The sequence below is a fragment of the Physcomitrium patens genome, chromosome 8 (genome assembly GCF_059467195.1).
Source record: "Physcomitrium patens ecotype Gransden chromosome 8, ASM5946719v1, whole genome shotgun sequence".
Taxonomy (NCBI): Eukaryota; Viridiplantae; Streptophyta; class Bryopsida; order Funariales; family Funariaceae; genus Physcomitrium; species Physcomitrium patens.
In genome coordinates this window covers 15,115,748-15,129,624 of record NC_143417.1, presented here as the reverse complement: position 1 = coordinate 15,129,624, position 13,877 = coordinate 15,115,748, and positions in this window count along the sequence as shown.

The following is a 13,877-nucleotide window of genomic DNA, read 5'->3' as shown; positions in this document are numbered from 1 at the left end:
TTTGATAACATAGTCCGTGGCAACCAATAAATACCGTTTTTGTCTATGGCGAGAGGCAGGTGCAATTGGGCCCACGAAATCAATACCTCATTTTTCAAAAGTTGCTTGTGCCAGAATTGGAACTAACGGCATCGCGGATGTACCCATAGGATGACTAATTCGCTGGCACGGGTCACAACGACGTGCAAACTGGTGAGCATCCGCAAACATTGTCGGCCACCAATATCTCGCCTGTAAAACTTTACGTGTTGTGCTGTCGCCTGCAAAATGTCCACCACAACTATCCAAATGTCATCCTTCCAATATAGTGCGTGCTTCATTCTGATAAACGCAACGGCGTAAAATTTCGTCTTTCCCTTGTTTATATAAAGTTTCTTCAATCATAGTATAAGGTGCGCTTTTCAAAACCAATCTTCTCTTAAGCTTCTCCGTAAAATGGAAAAGAAAAGTTTGAAAAGTCAAATACTGTATCAATTCGCTATATTTCAGCGTAATTAGGTCGACAAGAAATAACTCAGCGTCAGGTAATGCATCAGGAATGGGTTCATTTCTCAATATATTAGACAGTCGCGATAGATGGTCCGCATTGGCATGCGACTTCCTCGGCTGTACATTAATAGTAAAATCAAATTCTTGTAAAAGCAATACCCATCTTGCGATGCGGCCACTCAACTGGGGCTTGTTAATCATATATTTTAAAGCGTCATGATCCACGTGGAAGACAAATTTATATCCAAGAAGATAATGCCGAAACTTTTGGACAGAATAAATCATTCTCAAACCCTCGCTCAGTTGTAGTGTAATTCCGTTCGGCAGCCACCAACTGACGGCTTGCATAATAAATAGGATGATCGTGGCCCTTATCATCCTTCTGGCTCAATACCGAACCAATCGCAACATTAGAGTCATCAACATAAACCTCAAAAGATTTTGTCCAACTAAGGGCAACCAATATTGGTGCAGAAACCAATTTTTGTTTTAATGTTTCAAATGCAACTGTACATTCCTTGGTCCAAATTGGTTCGAGACTGTCCGGTAGTTGCTTTTTCAACAAATTTGTCAATGGAATACAGATAACAACAAATAGATAAATAAAACGTCGATAATAGCTAACATGCCCAATAAAGGTGCGAATACTTGTCACTGTATCGGGTATTTGGAGTTCTAGTATAATTTTTATTTTATCCGGATCGGTGGCGATACCTGTTTCCGATACGATATGACCTAATAATTTTCCTGAGGGTACCCCAAATTTATATTTTTTTGAATTCAAAGAAATTCCAAATTTAGCACATTTGCCTAAGCACCAGCCCAATTTATCTAAGTGTTATTCTCTGGTACTGAATGTGCAGAAATCATCTAAAAAGATTTCCATTGAAACCCGTAGCTCATCTTGGAATGCTTGCATCATCACCCTCTGAAATGTAGCTGGCGCATTACAAAGTCCGAAAGGCATGACCTTATAAGCAAAAGTTCCCCAATCCGTAGTAAACGTAGTCTTTAATTGATCCTCCTTTGCAATTTGTACCTGATTATATCCGGAAAAACCATCAAGAAACGAATAACATTCGTGGCCTGCTACTGCGTCTAAGATACTATCCGTAAATGGTAAAGGAAAGTAATCCTTCTTTGTAGCAGCATTCAATTTTCAAAAATCTTAGCAAATTTGGACTTTCCCGTTCTTCTTGGGAACCATAACTATCGGTGAAACCCATTCACTATGTGGTACAAGATATATAAATCCCACCTCCAGAAGCTTATCCAATTCCTCTTTTACCATCAACTAATATTTAGGATTTAGTCGATGTTGCCTTTGTCGTACTGGTATAGCCGTGTCCTCCAATTTTATTCGATGCTCACAAACTTCAGCTGGAATACCCTTCAAATCTTTATAAGACCAAGCAAAAGCTGATTTATGTTTTATAAAATAATCTGTCCAAAGCTCTTTAGTTTTACCCGTTATACCATCATAAATTTGAATCAATTTGGGATTATCCTTTGTGCCTAGATTTATTGATTGACACTTTGGTCCATTAAGAGCTTCAGCGGTAATCTTTTGCTCTGTTTCGGGATCTTTCATAAACTCCGACAAATTGGAGCTTTCCAATTCGGGATCTATAGTACCAACTTGATTAACATCTCTTTGCTGCATCCAGTGTACAATCATATGATCTGAATCATCAATAACGTCTGGAGGAACAAAATATTCTCTTGGTCCTCCACAATGGTAAATATTCCTATTTTGTACTGCAACTTCCCGTGCCTCGACAGCCTTTGATTTGGAAACAACCAGTTCTTCTTCTATATACTCCTGTTCGCAGTCCGATGTATATTCTGGACTGGTAATTTGAGTTTCTCCGTGATACTGGACAGGATACATTTGGAGCACTATTTTATCCTTACCCTTTCTAATTGTTAGCGTTCCACGACCCCAATCGTTCTGAGCTTCAGCTTGATATAGCCACGGTCGACCCAATAAAATTGGATATGACAATACTGTACTTTGCAATCGGAATACAATATAATCAATTGTGTATGTAATCCCCGCAACAACTATATCAATTCCTCGTAAAGTACCCATAGGTCGCACTCAACTTGAATCTGCCATTTGCAAAACAACCGTAGTTGGCATTAATTGGTCCAATCCCAATTCTTCCATTGTATCCACATTCATGAGGTTAACGCTAGCCCCGCCATCCACTTGTACACCCTGAACTAATACTCCATCAATTGATACATCAATAGTCGGCGCGCCTGGATCCGGATTCAAACTTACTTCATGAATTTCTTTTTGACGAGTTCTTCGTCGAATCAAAGAAGAGTTTAAGGTGTTACGACATTCTGGTGCTACTGCCAATAATTGCTTTATTGTGATTGTTGATTGAATTGAACCTAAATCCTTTAGAATATCATAGGGTTCCATATTGGTCATGATTCCCAATGTCTTTTTTTTCTTACGGATTTCGGATCCCGGTCCCCGTATATTGGTACTTCCAATATTAGGAATTGGTACTTCTTCGATTTCTGGTGGCAACTACTCCTTGAAAATTGGATCCTTTAACTGGTGCGACTGTCCACCGTATTGGTGTAATATTGGTACTTGTGAAATTGGTGGACGCACCAATATATTGATCGAATTGGGTTGTGACGGTGACGCTTCATCCAATAATGGAGCAGATTTTGGTATTGGTCTGTTGACCGGGGCTGGTATCGATTTCTCCAATATTTGAATTGGTTCTTTACTTTTTTGCTGATTTATTGTCAATACTACGTGAATCGCTTCCACCCGATGTACCGGTGATTCCTGTGGTTTGTTTGTTTCTTCTATAATTTGCACTGTTGATGTCATGTGCTGGTCCCTACTATTTGGATTAAAAGACACATTACATTGGTAGTGGTAATGACCAGATTGCTTACAATTTGCGCAAAGAGGTGCGTATTCTTTGATAAATCTTGGGTTGTTGCAATCACTTGCATAATGACCTAATTGGCGGCATCGAAAACAACGAACTGGTTTTCTTCCTGTCCCGTCAGGTACATTGAGAGTCTCCGTCGGGACATACCTTCCAGGTCGGTTCCATGTTGGTGCAGTAAAGGATCCAGGTTGACTAGTTGTCGCCATTGCTGAATTGGTCTGTTGTATTGGCATCGATGGTTGATTTCCCATTTGATTTTGGCCACCATTCTGCATATTGGTCCGGTAGGGCTGATTATAGTTAGGATTTTGGAAATTTCCGAAACCACGATTCACTCTATTATTTCTATTTTCATTCCATCCACCCATATTTCCTGTTTGCACTTGATTTACATCCCATACAGTTGGTTGTATCATTGTTTGTTGTCTTGGTAAGTACCAACAATTGGCAGTGTTATGCTTTCCTCCACAATACATACACTGTCCCATCTTCTGATGAGGCGAGGGGCATTCCGTATCAAAGTGTCCCTGTCCTTTACAGTTGTTACACCATACATTAGATCTCATATTAGAAGGTTTATGCCTTTTCTCTTTATCTTTAGTCATATGCACGGCTAATTCTTCCATTTTCTTTGTTAGATTTAACAATAGAGCTTCGTTAGAATCGTTAATTGTTGCATTCATCGATACTTCAGGTTGTCGATATGCCATCGGCGAAGGATAAGTTGCCACGGGTGGTATCGCCTGCAAAGGAGTGGCATTAACTACTCCTTGAGAATTGGGATTTCCCATACTAGGCGCAATCATTCATGGGTAGCTCCCTATCATCGTATTGGTCATTGGAACTTGATTTCCTACACTAGGAATCATTGTGGTTCCCACCATCAACAGTTGATCATAGTGGCACTCCTCCCATACCTTTGCATGTGCTAAGGAGGCAGCTACCGTAACTGGTTGAGACTCCTTAACAAACATCTTCAATTCTAGGAGATGCAACCCATTCACTATTATTGACAATATAAACGCGTCTGGCATTTGATTGTTTGGCCATTTACGTAATATATCTACAACTTGGCCATAATACGACTGCACCGATTCTCCCACAAACATTTTACTGTTCAGCAAATTTTCTCGAAGACGATCTTCGAATCCTATTGGTCGAAAATGAGTTAAGAAAGCATTTTTCAATGCTTCCCAATTAGAAAATTATCTCATTGGTTGTCGAATATACCATTCAAACGCTGTATCCTTTAAGGTCGCTGGCAGCCATCGCAGCTAGAAATCTTCAATTCTGCCATTATTGGCTACACACGCTGTCAAAAATTGGGACAGGTGTTGATCGGGATCAGAACCCGGCCATCCATTAAACGTGGATAATAGAGCCACGCTGGTGGTGCGATCTCCAATTGCTCCCATCTGTACTGCTATTGGAATTACGGGTGCTTCTTCTGCCATTGGTGCTTGCGCTGGTCTTCTTGCTATATTAATATGAATTCTTTTTTTTGTTCCAATTTGATATTTGTTCACTCTTCTTTCTTGTAAACTATCGCTATTATTCAATTCTTCTGTACTTAAACTTCTTATAATTACTGAACTTGACTCTGACGCTTCGTTACTCGTGGTATCTCCTACAAGCGCTTGCGGTAATTTCTCCAATGGTATATAATGGTACAATATTTCACTTCTTTCAGAACTTGGATATGCTCGAATACTCACACATGCATGCAGCCACGGCTTTATCCAACTCCATCGACGTTTCTTACGTTGAATCCCTTCTTGTTGTTGTCGTAATAAATTTTTGAAATAAAATCACTCTTGTCTTTCCTTTACTTGTTGATTCCTTTTGTGATTATCATAGTCGTAATCACCGCTCATATTCCTTCGATCTCGTCTTTTGTACCATCAATTTTTTAACATTTCATACTGTTGTCAATCCCTGGTAGTGTAATCGTCGCCAAAAATGTAATCGTCGTTTAACTTAGACTCAAAACACGAAGATATTTGATCAGTATAGGTGGGTTCAATCTCCGGGAAAGACTCGTTGTATGAATTGGATATGTTATGTCACAATTGATTATGTATTAATTATCTAAAACTTCCAAAGTTCTCTTCCTCATCTCAGTTCAATCCCTTCATAATCTCTACAATCGTTCACTGCCATACAGCTACTAAATATCACTGACATTCCTGACATCTACAAGATGCTTAATCTCTTTCCACAATACTTTAATTCTCAATTCCTTTACTTTTAATCAATCTTCCAGTGCTACTATCACAATGCAATAATCTCTATTATCACAATCACACTTTCTTTTTCCAAATTAATTAATTCGAATTCATAATTTTCAATATCTCAATCACAGTTTCAGCAATCCTTTTCTTAAATCCAATACTAAAAAAAAATGCAAAAGCAAAGAAAACAAAAGGATAGCTCCAAGCTTTACCCTGGCTCACGACTATCACAGTCTGGCCCCCATTCCTTCTTCCTCAACCTCTTTATCCTACCAAAATATGAATCGTCATTCAGCAGATTCCACAGGTTGTGAAACTTTGGCTTCTTAACTGCATATGTTCTTAACTTCCTACTATTAACAACTAATCGAACTAACCATTCATCTAAATCCCAACATTACTACTATTTAACCGATAACGAACCAAAAAAGTCATTTATACATTCTACAGTAGCATCTATAAAGCTTCTAGGAAGCTTCCATATTAAATACTATAGAATTAACTTACTTTTACCTACTTTTACTTACTTCTATCTATTTATATATGTAATTACTAGCTTACATGATTATGTCCGTGACACTCTATGTGATTTGGAGTCTTTATGAAGGAATTATTGGTGCTCAAAGTTAAGGTATCAATTTCATATCTTTAATCACTCTTTGGAGCATAACATACGTTTATAGAGAATAATGAAAGATCGGCAACTTAGATTGAAGAGAGCACTTCTTTGAACATACTTTTCATACACACTATTTAATGAATTTGGAGTTTGGATGAAGAAGTTATAGAGGGTTGAAGTCAGAGCATCCAAATCAAAAGTAATAAGTAAGTGATTTTATTCATAGTAATGATTGGAATCATATCTTGAATTTTTGGAAGAATTTTTGGCTCAAATCTTTTGGAGAAGGTAGATAATTGTATCAAAAAACTTTATATATAAACTTTGTGGTATTTAGATGTTTAATTTGTGAGATATGAAGAAAATTATACATAGATGTATAAAAATATGGATTTGAAGCTACTTTTAGGGTTTTGGTGATATCTTAAGATCTGCAATGAATTTGTAATTGAAATTTGTTTTAAAAGTTGATGAAAATATATCAGTATTTTAAATAAAATTTGAATAAGTTTGGATGGTCGGATCAAGAGATATGAGATATTAAAGTTTGAGAAAATTTCTATATAAGGATATATAAGGTTTTAGAGGATTTTATCATATTTTAGATGTTGTTGGTTACTTGAGGCTTATGTATTTGGTATAATTGCTTCAAAAAGAGAAATTTTATATATAAACTTATGGCTTCTCTTATTTTGAAGCTTGATTGAGGAATTAGTAGCAGCCAAGAGTCTTACACTTTCTTGAGGCAAACCCTCTCTACCTTGATATCAGAGTTTATGAAAATCCATCATGTATTCCATATGTCTTTACTTGAGCTATACAAGATAATGGATGTATAAGAAAGGAGACAAATGCTACCATCTCTTATAGAAGTGGAGAATAATAAAGAATTTGAGGTGGAAGAAGTCTCAGATTCAAAGCAACGCCAAAATAGGTTAAAATATCTAATTCATTGGCGTGGATATGACATTAATGAATGCACATGGAAGCCATCGAAGAATCTAGCAAATGTATCAGCCAAAGTTCAAGCTTTTTATCAATGACATCTATCAAAATGAAGATGAAGAATTAAGAAATTTTTTACTATAAAGCAAAGCAAGTCCAATGGAGATTTCATTCTATCTTGTATCATTATTTCTTTAGATTTTTTAATACTCCAGAGATGGAGAATCAACAACCAATAGATTCAATTCAAGAGCTATCATTTGTTGAGCTATTAGATGAGACATTGCAACTATTACAACCTTTGATATGGTAAAATTGAGATGAAGATCCTCAAGAACGACATGTTCTTCCTTGAATAAATGGCGAGATACAACAAATTTGATACCACGACCTTGGAAAGAACTCTCAATATTTAATGATACTTTTGGAGATAGGAACCATTCTTAATGGTATTACTAATTTTTTATTTGAAAGAAATTATGAAGACCTGAATAATGATCAAATATCAAGGTAGTCTTCTTCCCTTGATACGAGACATTATCGATGGTTGAAGGGACCTATCAACTACCTTTGAAGGGAACAAAGTTCAAAGTACATGGCAAATCAATTCGACGTATCTTGAACTTCATCTATATATAATCACCGCTCCTCATGGAACTCATCCTTAGAAGGGGGGGTTAATACCATTGACATACATATTTATCTTGATAATTATCTAAATAATAAGAACAACTAGAAGTAAGTCAAAGTAGATAAATATAATAATATCTTGTAAAAAGCTTCTTAGAAGCTTCATAGATGCTACTTTGCCTTTACACATGTCTATAGGTGATTGATAGCTTAAAAACTTGGCTAACCAAGAGGCCACGAGTCGACATGTTGACCACTTATAGTATAAGTTGGACATAGATGGCACACCTAAGAAACTTGCCTTATAAATTAGACATGTGTCCTACAAGTTGGATGCATATTAGAAGTTCTATAGCATGTTGCCACATACTCCTTAGTTAAGTAGTATATATAGAGGTAAGAGTAAGGCCTTCTCCACTCTTGTTAATTCCTTTCTTTGTTTTTAGTCTAGTTTCAAGAGTCTTATGCTTTCTAGTCTTTGGCAATAGCTATTCCAGTTCTTCTTTGAATATACATACTTTCTTCTATTTTGTCATTTTCCTTTTGACATTGATTCTATGATTTTATGCATCTTCTTCTAATTTGTGTCCTTGATAAATATACAGATTGAAGAAGGTTGGATGTTGTGATGTAATATGACTAATGAATGAAAGAATATATATATATATATATATATATATATATATATATATATTATAAAAGATCTTATTTTAAAATTTTATAATAAATTATTTTAGAAATATAGATAATAGTCAAAAAGGTAATAAAATAAAAAGATATTAATGTTACTTTTTTACAAAATAAGATTCTATTTATTTTATAGGACCATAAATAAGGCAAAACAAAGTAGATTGGAAAATTCAGTAATATATGCATGTGTAAGAGAGAATTAAGAATAGATTTTAGTAAAAAATTTCTCAAGAATTCATGAATTGATATCTAAAGAGGATCAATTGTCAACCTAGTTCAAAATTGATTCTCCAGACACAAAACTATATACCTAGGATGATTCTAGGATTGTTTAGTAGATTAAAGAGTGGAATTAGATAACAAACTTAAGAAGAGATTTTAAAGCATTGATTTCATATTATTTTAATCAATATTGAAATTTTGAAAGATTTTCAAAATTAATTGTATTCTTAGTGGGATGAAGGTTTAAGAAATAAAAATATATTTAAAAATTTGAGGATTTCTTAAGTTTTATGATATATATATTAGTGAAATTTGGAAAATATATTAATGTGCTAGTTATTAATATGGGTGCAAATTTTGAAGTCAATCAAATAGTTAGATTGAAGTATACAAAGGTTTTTGTGGGTTTGGGTCTCAAAAATTGGAGTTTAAAGATTAGCAAGTATTTCTAAGATCTTCAGCAATCTATTAATTGGATTAAAGTGATTTTTATTGTAAGGATATGAGACTCAATTTGCAACATATAGATATAATTTGAGAGCAATTCAACGATTCAAGAAGGATATATTGGCATTGAAAATTAAGTATTTAGGTTGGAATAGGATGCCATTCAATACCCGATTGGATTATCTTACATTTCTTTCAATTGAAAAGTGCTATTAATTTCATCTTTCTTATACTTGTTTTTAATTAAGATATTAAAAAGTATGGAAATTTTATATTGATATTAATAGTTTGATCATTTGTTGTTGAAGTTCCATTTTGCTATAAGGTTTATTAAGAATTTATTTAAAATCTAGGATTTGATTAGGATCTGATTTAAGATTTGGTCTAGGATTTTATTAAGATTAAGATTTTCTTAGGATTCGATTTAGGATTTGATTAAGATTTGATTAAGATTTTAATTAAAATTTAATCTAAGATTTTATTAAGATTCAATTAGGCTTTTAATTAGGTTTTGACCTAGGAATTTTTTAAGATTCAATTAATATTTTAATTGAAATTATATTAAAATTTTTACTTTTAGTATTTTTTTAGGATTCTCTTCTTTTTTTTGTGATTTTTTTAAAAATTTATTTTGACAAATTAAATTTTAATTGAGTTATTAGGAATTATTTGAAGTTTATTGAAGGTTCTATTAGACTTGGTAGAATGGTTGTTGCATGATTACTTATCTTCTACAGCTAGATATCCAATGTATTTTGAAATAAGAATATATATAATAGGACAATGTATTCTCCAATGTCATCACATCTACTATTAAAAATATAGAATCATATTCAATTCTATCTTGAAAACAAGGTATGTTTATTTTGTCATAACATCAAGATTAATTACTTTTATGACAAGTTTGATTATTATAGATTTAGACCATTTCTTATTTGTGAACAAATCAATCCAATTGCTTATTGATTATAACTACCAATGTCGTGTTGTGAGATGACTATATGATAAAATTATAATCAAAAAGAATTTTTTAATTAATATTTAATCATCTTAGTTCAATAATAATTCAAGATAATTAAACGTGGCTTTTATAAAAGCCTCTTAGTTTATTTTCTTCTCTTAATAGCTAGTAGATCAAAGATTAGTTTTTAATATTACCTTCTAGGTTATAAAAATTCTTTTTCTACCTTAAAAAGGCTATAAATTGATAAAATTAGATTAAAAGAGATAAATAATTAGCATAATTGATACAAGGATTAAGTTGAGAATAAGGTTGCACTAAAAAATTCCTAAGATAGGTTAGATTGATACCTAGGAATTGACTCTTTGTAGAACAAGGTCAAAATCAAATCTCTAACCTCTAAAATAATTACCTAGGGAAAAATAGGGAGGTATTTGAAGATTGGCAATTAGGATTGATGAGCTAGATTCAAGTTAAATCCAAAGATGTAAAGCTTATTTTCAGAAGGCTTAAAATGACTTTATAATTATTGTTTAAAATTAAGGTTTGTATTGGTGATTTGGAATTTATGCAATACAATTAGGGTTAGCACTCTTAGCTAATTTGTACAACTGATGTCAAATCTATAATTCAAAATTTGAGAGTACTTGGTTGATTAGATGTGCTAAGTATGTATAAAATTTTGTGTCAATCTAATAATGCAATTGAGAGATATCTAGGTTTTGATACAAAGAGATATTAAAAGTTGGTAGTTTGGGCTTAGCTAGGGTTTTTATGTTATTTAAAGATCTACTAGTCAAATCAAAACTTGGTCAATAAGTTGGCTATGTGTTGCACATATTTGCTACTTATAGTACAAGTTGGATATATAGTACTCATATATAAAACTTGTCTTATAAGATAAATATATATCTTGTAAATTAGACATGTATTGAAGGTCCTATAGAACGTTGTCATGTAGCTCTTAGATAGATAGTACATATAGATTGATTGATAATTTATTATTCTTATTTTTTTTGGAAAGTAAGTAAATAGCTCTATTATTATTATTTTTTTTTAAAGGTTATAAACTATCTGTCTTTACACTAATATATTTTTTGTTAAGATTGATTTTTTTTAAATAAAATAAAATATTCTACTTTATAGAATTTTTTATTTGAAATTATAAATTATAAATAACTTTATTTTAATTGAGTTTATAAATATATTAAAATTATCTATTATAAAAATAAAAGAAAAAATTATAGATGCTATACATAGAAGAAGTGAAAATAGATTTGTAACTATTATTAATCTTCACAAGCTTGTCAATACTCTCAAAGCAAAAAAAAATCAAGTACTACTAATATCAACGATAGAAATATTATTGCTATACTTATTTAAAAAAAAAAAAAAAAAAAAAAAAAAAAAAAATGATAATGAAGTCAAACATCTATACTAAAAAATTATATATTTAAGAAAAGCAAATTGATCAACTTCATAAGTGAATCCAAAAAGTCTTGTTGCAAAAAATGCAAAAGAGGCAAAGATAATGTATATTGAAGTCTTATGTAACAAAATTAAAATTTGAGTATTTTTACAATAAGTCAAATTTTATTTAAAGATGCTTTTTTATTATCTTGATAGCTTTAGAGCACATTTCTATTTAGAAGTACTATTTTTTTATTTTCATCTTTAATTAAAAATAATTCACAACTCTTATATGATTTAAAATCATTCTTTAAAGTATTTACAATTACATTTAGAGAAAATGATCAAAAAAAAGTAGTAGAGACAAAACTCTCATCTTTATGATAAAGATCACAATCATCTACCATATATGCAAGTAAATTCCAAAACCTTACTTACGACATGAATTTGAATGATAAAGCCCTAATCAATTAATTTTTATATGAATTAAAAGATAATGTCAAAGATTTAATATTAAAAATATCAAAAGAAAATTCATTAAAATAATTTATTGCTTAATGCATTGCATAAAATAATCAAGTATTTGTAAGATGCTAAAATCAAAGATTTGATTAAATAAGAAGAAATTAAGTCACAACAACAATTCCTAAGTTTTTATAAATTTAAGTGAGAAATATTTATTTATGTATATTTAACCATCTAAATTTCTATAGATCTATCCATCCATCCATTTAGTTATTATTTTAACCTATTCTTAAAAAAATTATTTAATATCTTAGTTATAATATTTTTAAAATTTTAATTATAAAACATAATTAAATATTTTTTATTTTTTAGAATAATATTGATTTATTAGTATATATATATATTTATTTATTTATTTATTTAGTATTTTTATTTTAATATTGATGACATATATTTTTTTATTTTTTCTATGATAAGTCTTTATAACAAAGGTGTCAATTATGCTAGCATATTAAGGTGCTTTTTTTCATATATATATATATATATATATATATATATATATTGGTATGAAATTTTTCTACAAACAAGTATCTCGTATTTTACTTGGCACCTACATAACAATACTATTGCTTTGATAGTCTTGAGAAGTTTCAACTTAACAATATGCATCCATTTTTTCTTTTGTATAAATTAAGTTTAATAATTAAACAAAAAAATTTAAAAATAGTTCAAAAAAAAATTCTTTCATAAGCCAAAATTTTATCTTATTTATAATTTTAGTATATATTTTTGTTAACATAACGATAAAAAAAAGAAATTTACAAGAAATTAAGTATGCCTTTATAAGTATATAAATAGAGTGTTTCAAATGCTACTACAATTTTTGCTATTGCTACCATATTTTTTGCCATTGAGATTGCAAATTCTTCTTAAATAATTTTTAATTATCTTTTTATTAAACTAAAACTACTTTCTACATAATTTAAAAGAAGAAATAAAAAAATATTAATATTTTTTATTAGAATAAAACTTAATACATATATTGAGTGGATGGCAAGTTGTCGTAGCAATAGCAAAAATTAAGGTGGCATTAGAAAAACCGAATAAATATATTAAATTGAAAAGCATTCAAATTTTTCTATAAATGATAAAATTTAATTTGAAAAAAAATACTTTAAAGAATTATTAAATATAATTTTAGTGCTTATATCTTTGCATTGTTTAAATAACCATAATCTTTGTATTAAAAGACATATTGGTTTCAAAAAGAGTACATATAATAAATATTCTTAGAAAAAATCATAAATTTTGTAAAATTTATCATGTGTATAAGATCTAAGATTCTATAATATTAGTTATATTATTTTCTTTGATTGATTTTTATTTCAATTAACCATTTGCAAGAAATTTAAAATCATTACAAGTGTCATGCAAATTTTTATTAAGAATTTAAAGTGAAGTTCAAATAAATGATTTGTTTTTCATTGTATGATTAAAAAAAACTTAGACACAAAACAAACATCAAAGAACTTAGACTTTCAAAGATTTTTTTTATTTACAATTTTCTACCAAATAAAGCTATTCAATTTTTATCTTAAGCTTTTACATAATATAAAAATTATCTAATATTTTATGTCTTTTGTTTAGCTTATCATAGATTATATATTCTAAAAAGAAGTCTTCTAATACTAACTCTATTCATGATTTATATCAAATTAAAATGTAGCTAGAATAATATTTTTTATTTACAACTCAAATACATATACTTAAAATATTTAATATATTGATGAAGTAATTACATTTGAAAATAAATAAAAAAATTCAATCTAAATAATATATCG